The 7,103-nt window shown below is 35.9% G+C and overlaps 1 pseudogene; it reads left to right on the top strand.

The window, feature by feature from the left end:
* The first annotated feature begins 5,510 nt into the window (after positions 1–5,510).
* Positions 5,511–5,841, top strand: LOC100412141 (U6 snRNA-associated Sm-like protein LSm5 pseudogene; annotated as a pseudogene).
* Positions 5,842–7,103: the final 1,262 nt, after the last annotated feature.

The following is a 7,103-nucleotide window of genomic DNA, read 5'->3' on the forward strand; positions in this document are numbered from 1 at the left end:
TCCTGACCTCCCCTGGAGACCCTCCCCTCTAAGCCCCTCTTAGCATTATTGTGTTGAAAGAGGCTGTTGAAAAACCAATATTCATTTGAGAATATGCAAGTGTTCTCATCATGCTCTCCAAACCCTATCCAGAGTGAGAGCATAGAAAGACTCAATGATTTGTGGGCTTGGAGGCTCAATGAATCAGGAAAATTCTCCCCAATCTAGTGTTAACAAAAAGAATAGGTCAGGGAATATGAAATTAGGTTGACAGGGTGACTAGGAGTCTTGGTTATGGTTCTGCCTTCCTGTCAGGGGAATGAGCGCTGACTAATAACCTTTCTGATGGCGAGTTATTTTCATGAGGGCATTTTAAACGGCTGTTCCTTCTCCCCAGATAGCCAGACTGCCTCATGCCAGGGAGCCACCCCACCCGCTTTGCTTCTGCCGCCCCGTTTCCTGGGTTGAAAAATGTGAGGCAGCTGTGGGAGATGAGAGCCAGACATCCTTCTATTTACTTAGTTAACTAGTCTGCTGGCCTGGGTGCAGTCGTGGCTTTCCATTTACAGGAGCTGCTAATTGGATATCAGTACCTGCCCAGCCTTGGTCCATTCTTAGGGGCCTCTAGATGCAGGTCTTGGCTATTTTGCTCCAAATATTTTGTGGGTGCAAATATGCTTTGGGTGCAAAATGTGGCCAGGTAAAACAAATGAGAACAGTGTTCTTGATCTTTAGCATGCTTGAGAACCACCTGTGAACTTGGTAAAATACAGTCTCAGGCCCACCCAAAAGGTTCTGATTTAGTATGTCTGGAGTAAGGTCTGAGCATTTTACATGTTTAATAAGAACTTGCATTTCTAACAACAAAGTGATGCTGGCATTGTTGGTTTGCAGATTACACTTTGCATAAGCCACTGCCTTTGAAGGATGACCCAGCTAACAGAAAAGGTTACAAATTTGTTCCTTTATCTTCAATCAAGTCAACAAAGAACTCTGGTCCTGCAGGTGCAGATGCTTATCCCTCCCTGACTCCTTCCACTGCTGAGCTAATCCTTTAGGGCTTTGCTTGACTCCATCTGGAGCCTAAGCCAGCTCCTGCCACCTAAGTAATACCTCCCTTACCTGAATTTCTACTGCACTTCAACACACTGCTGCCTGCTTTTGTCCTAATTACGCACTAATTGTTCCCTGCAAGTGAATTTTGTCATATATCTGAACCTTAATGCAATTGGACAAAGGCCCTCTCAACACTCACAGAGCTAGGAGTAGGCACAGAATGCTTCTTAAAATACATTTCAAAGATCAAAGCAGAGCTAAATGAGCGTGCTTTGGAATGTAAGAACAGGTAACACTGGAGAGCTGTGACCATAAAGGAAGGAGTCATCAGATCAATCCATCACCATGTCATTTTGGCTGAGGTTCTAAATTTTTTTGTTTGAAGTGGCTGGCATGAGATAAAGAGCAACTCTGCTGTGTAGAAGACTAATTGACTTGCATTTTCTGGCATTTTCTCTAGATAGAAATTAGTTCAAACTATTTCCAAGATGTTCAAAAATTGGATGTGGCTGCATGAAACAGGTTAAAAAGTTAGATATGTTAGGGACTGACTATGGAATGGCAATGTGGGGAGTGTGGCAGACCCTCTTCCCTAGTAAATATCATATAAGTCCTGAAAATTATAAAAGGATAATTAAAAGATAAGATGTATTTTCGGGTGAAGGGGAGAAAGGAAGCAAAACACACTGCCATGTGTGTACCTATGCAACTGTCTTGCATGTTCTGCACATGTACCCCCCAAACCTAAAATGCAATAAAAAATTAAAAAAAAAAAAAAAAGATGTATTTTCAAGCCCTAGAGCAACCACTAAGAAAATACTTCAAAACATACGGAGTTTAGAAATCATTAAGGGCCATAAATTTTTCTGCTAGAAAATATTCACTTAATGAAAAAGAAGGTAGCAAAGGAGGAACAGAAGAAAAAAAAAAAAGAGACATAGGAAAAAAGAAGTAAATTGGCAGACATAAATCCAACCACACCTATAGAAACACTAAATATGAATGGATTACACAATCCAATCAAAAGGCAGAGATTGCAGACTAAATAAGAAAACAAAACCCAAATATACTATGTCAACAAAAATATATGCTAGATTCAAATAAACAATTGGCTGAAAGTAGAAAAATGGAAATAAACACACCATGCAAACAGCAGTCATGAAAGAAATGAAGTGGCTATAAATATATCAGACAAAACAGACATTAAAATAAATAATGTCACTGGATATTAAAAAAGACATTTCATAATGTTAAAAATTATCAACCCATCAGGAAAATATAGTAATTACAAACTATATGCAACTAATAATAGAGACCCAAAATACATGAAGCAAACATTAACAGAATTGAAGGAAGAAAGACAATTCAATAATAGTTGAAGACTTCAATATCTCAATTTGAACAATGGATACAGGAACTAGAGAGAAAATTGACAAGCATATAGAAGACATCTAAAGAATATACCACCCAATAACAGAAGAATATGTGTCCTTAGATAGCACACATGGAATATTCTCCAGGATAGACTGTATACTAGGCCGTAAATCAAATCTCAATAAATTTAAGAGGAGTGAAATTATACAAATTGTTTCCAGCCACAGTGGAATAAAATTAGAAACCAATAACATAAGTAAATCAGGAAAATTTAAGAATATTTGGAAGTTAAATACATACTCTTAAATAATCAATGGCTCAAAAAATAAATCATAAGAGAAATACAGAAATACTTAGAAATGAATGAATATTAAAACACAACATTCCAAAACATAGGCGACGCATCTATAACAGTGCTTAGAGATGAATTTATAGCTATGAATGTCTATTTTTAAAAAGAGGGTAGATCTCAAATCAATAACCTAATATTTCACATTAAAAACCTGGAAAGGAAGAGAAAACTAAACCCAAAGCAAGCAGAAGTCAGAAAATAATAAAGAATAGAGCAGAAGTAGATGAAATAGAGAATAGAAAAAATCAACAAAACTAAATATTGGTTATTTGAAAAGAGTAATAAAATTGACAAACCTTTAGGTACCAAGAAAAAGAAAAAAGATTCAAATTACTAAAATCAGGATTTAAAAAGAGGCATCACCAGTGACCTTAAAAAAATAAAAATTCCACAGAAATTCAAACCATCATCAGAGATTATTACAAACAACTCTATGCACATAAACTAGTAAACCTGGAAGAAATGGATAAATTCCTGGACGCTCGTCTCCTCCCAAGCCTAAACCAGGAAGAATTTGAAACCCTGAATAGACCAATAACAAGGGCTGAAGTTGAGGCAGCAATTAAGAGCCCACCACCCAAAAAAAGCCCAGGTCCAGATGGGTTCACAGCCAAATTCTACCAGACATACAAAGAGGAGCTGGTACCATTCCTTCTGAAACTATTCCAAATAATCCAAAACGAGAGAATCCTTCCCAAATCATTTTATGAGACCAACATCATCCTGATACCAAAACCCAGCAGAGACTCAAAAAGAAAAGAAAACTTCAGGCCAATATCCATGATGAACATAGATGTAAAAATCTTCAATAAAATACTGGCAAGCCGATTGCACCAGCACATCAAAAAGCTTATCCACCATGATCAAGTAGGATTCATCCTGGGGATGCAAGGCTGGTTCAACATACGCAAGTCTATAAACGTAATTCACCACATAAACAAAAAAATAAAATAAAATAAATAAAAATAATTATAAATGAATGATATGTTATACCTTATGTAATTGTGCCATAGTTCTTATATATTCTGTTCTAATTTTTTCATTTATTTTTACCTTTGCTTTTTCAGTTTGGAAAATTTCTATTGACGTATCTTCTAGCTTACTGATTCTTTTCTCAGCCATGTCCATTCTGTTGATGAATGCACCAAAAGCATTGTATTAGTCCGTTTTCACACTGCTGATAGAGACACACCCCAGACTGGGCAATTTGCAAAATAAAAAGGTTTAATTAAACTCATAGTTCCACGTGGCTGGGGAGGCTTCACAATCACGGCGGAAGGCAAGCAGGAGCAAGTCACATCTTACATGGATGGCGGCAGGCAAAAAGAGAGCTTCTGCAGGCACACTCTTATTTTTAAAGCCATCAGATATCATGAGACTTACTCACTATCAAGAGAACAGCACAGGAAAGACCCGAGCCTATGATCCAATTATCTCTCACCAGGTCCCTCCCACAACACATGGGACTCATGGGAGCTACAAGATGAGATCTGGGTGAGGACACAGAGCCAAACCATATCAGTCATCTTTTTTTTATGGTGTTTTTTTCTTTCTAGCATTTTCTTTTGTTCTTAAGGTTTCTATCTCCTGTATATTGTCCACATTTTTCATGAGAGCTTTTGGCATATGAAAGAGTTACTTTAATACCCAGTCTCATAAATTCAAAATATCTACCATATCTGGGTTTGGTTCTAATGCTTAAATTTTTTTTTTCAGGCTGTGTTTTTGTCTCTTTAGCATGCTTTGTAATTTTTTTTGTTGAAAGCCAGACATGACATACTGGGTAAAAGGAACTGAGCAGTAAATAGGCCTTTAGTGTGAGGTATTAGTTCATGGGAGGAGTAAGGCTGTGTTTACTGTTTGCTGTAACTGCAGGTGTCAAAAGCTAAATTTCCTTTAGTGTCTTTGGTTCTGTCCCCCTGTTGTCTTTGGGTTTCTCTAAATACTACCTATCAAATAGAATCTGAACCTTGTAGTCCTTTTACATCTATAATTCACTGTTGTTGTACTGAAGCCTAATTGATGTAGTGTTGATTCAAGATTATGAAATGATAAAACACTCATCAAACAAGTGGTAGAAAAATGGCATCTATGAAAAACCAAATTAAGATCATGTTTAATGATAAAAGATTGATTGCTTTCCCCTTGAGACTAAGAATAAGACAAAGTTGTCCATCTTACCGTTACTATTCAATACTACATTGGAGTAGCCAGAGCAATTAGGCAAGAAGAATAAATAAAAGGCATCCAGATTGGAAAGGAAGAAGTAAAACTTCTTCTTATGTCTCTATCCACAGATGACATGATCTCTTATTTAGAAAAAACTAAAGAATTCACACAGAACAATGAGTCTAATAAAGGAGGTCAGCAAAGTTGCAGGACATTAGATGAATATATAAATATCAGTTGTAGTTCTATACAGTAGCAATGAACAATTCAAAAATAAAATTAAGAAAACAATTTACATTGGCACCAAAAAATTAAAATACATAAGAATAAAAAGGACAAGATTTACAACCTGAAAACTACAAAATATTGTTGAAAGAAAGTAAAGATATAAACAAATGGAGAGACAGCTCATGTTCATAGATTGAAGGACTTAATAGTGTTAAAATGGCAATACTCCCAAACTAATCGATAGACACAATGCAATCCCTAGCAAAATTTCAGCTGGCTGTTTTGGGATGTTGAGGGGAACTGACAAGCTGACTCTAAAATTCATATGGAAATACAGACTTCCGTTGTAGCCATGGCAGCTAACGCTACTACCAACCCATTGCAGCTGCTGCCGTTAGAGCTTGGACAAATGTATAGGATCAAGAATTCACATTGTGATGAAGAATGATAAGGAAATTGTTGGTACTCTAGGATTTGATGACTTTGTCAATATGGTCCTGGAAGTTATCACTAAGTTTGAAATCACACCAAAAGGAAGAAGGATTACTAAATTAGATCAGATTATGCTTAATGGAAATCATATAACAATGCTGGTTCCTGGAGGAGAAGGACCTGAAGTGTGAATGAGTTTCCTTGACTTATGCTAGATTCTGTTTTGTCTTATAATGACAAGAAAATTGATTTTTTTTCATCTCCTAATGTTTAAATCCTATAAAGCTAAGTTTCCTGTTAAAGGGAAGTGCTTTGAAGATGTATACCCATTTTTGTAGGTTAATCATGATTATCCTGGAAAAAGAAGAGTTTCTTATTTAAAGATGAAAATAAAGGTGTTTTTGGTTAACAGTCATTTTATTGATTGTATTGCAGTAGCCAGTGGAACAAAGATTGTAGTTATTTTCCTACTCACTTTGGTCATTATATGCCTATTTGCTTTCTCATTTACATGACCATTTGATTCTCAGACAAAGGTTGTTCCAAACAAAATGATGAACTTTGATTTGAACAGGTGCATTTAAACAACCAGAAATGATCACTTAGAAAATTTAACTAAAATGCTGTTGTTTTGTAATGAGGATTTTTCTACTGATTTCGAATTCCATGAACTACTCTTGAAAACAAACAGAATATACAGGTAATATATACACATTGTAGAAATGCAGGAAATATCTATTGGCATTACCCTAAAGATAGAAATTGTATCTATTTGCTTGTAAAATTGGTTCAGAGGGTTATTAACTTAATGTAGTTACTACCAAATTGCCAAGAAATTAGTGGAGACAGAGTTATAAGGTAAAATATACTAAAACAGCCAAGAACTCTGGGCTCAGGTCAAATCAAGGAACTGATGATAAGATCACTGAACTGCATAAATTAAGTCAAAGTTAAGAATCCTATTAGAAACAAAATAAACAGGCAATATATGCACATCGTAGAATTGCAGATAGGCAAAAAGGAGAAAGTTGATCATACGTTGCTGTATATCTTCGTAGACTTTCTCAGTCTACTCTCAGTACACATTTAACTTTTGTATCCTGAATATACTGTTTTTACTCTCCACTTAAGTCATTTTTTGAATTTAAATGGTGAATATCTTTCTGTGTCAAATATGTCAACACTAATGTGTACATAAATTTTATTAAATGGATTTACTATTTAAAAAACAAAAACAAAAAACAAGAAATTGTACGGCAAGAGCAGAGGCAAGGGAGAGAGGAGAGGTGACAGACTCTTTCAAACAGGAACTAATGAAGCAATAGCTCATTACTTGAAGATGACTCCCAGCCATTCCTGAAGATTTGCACTCCAATTAAGCTCCACCTCCAACCTTGGGAATCAGATTTCAACATGAGATTTGGAGAAGTCAAATAACCAAACCATAGCACACACCACACATAAAAAGTAACTCAAAATTGATCATAGTAATCCCAGCACTTTGGGAGGCCGA

This window comes from Callithrix jacchus, chromosome 6 (genome assembly GCF_049354715.1).
Source record: "Callithrix jacchus isolate 240 chromosome 6, calJac240_pri, whole genome shotgun sequence".
Classification (NCBI taxonomy): domain Eukaryota; kingdom Metazoa; phylum Chordata; class Mammalia; order Primates; family Cebidae; genus Callithrix; species Callithrix jacchus.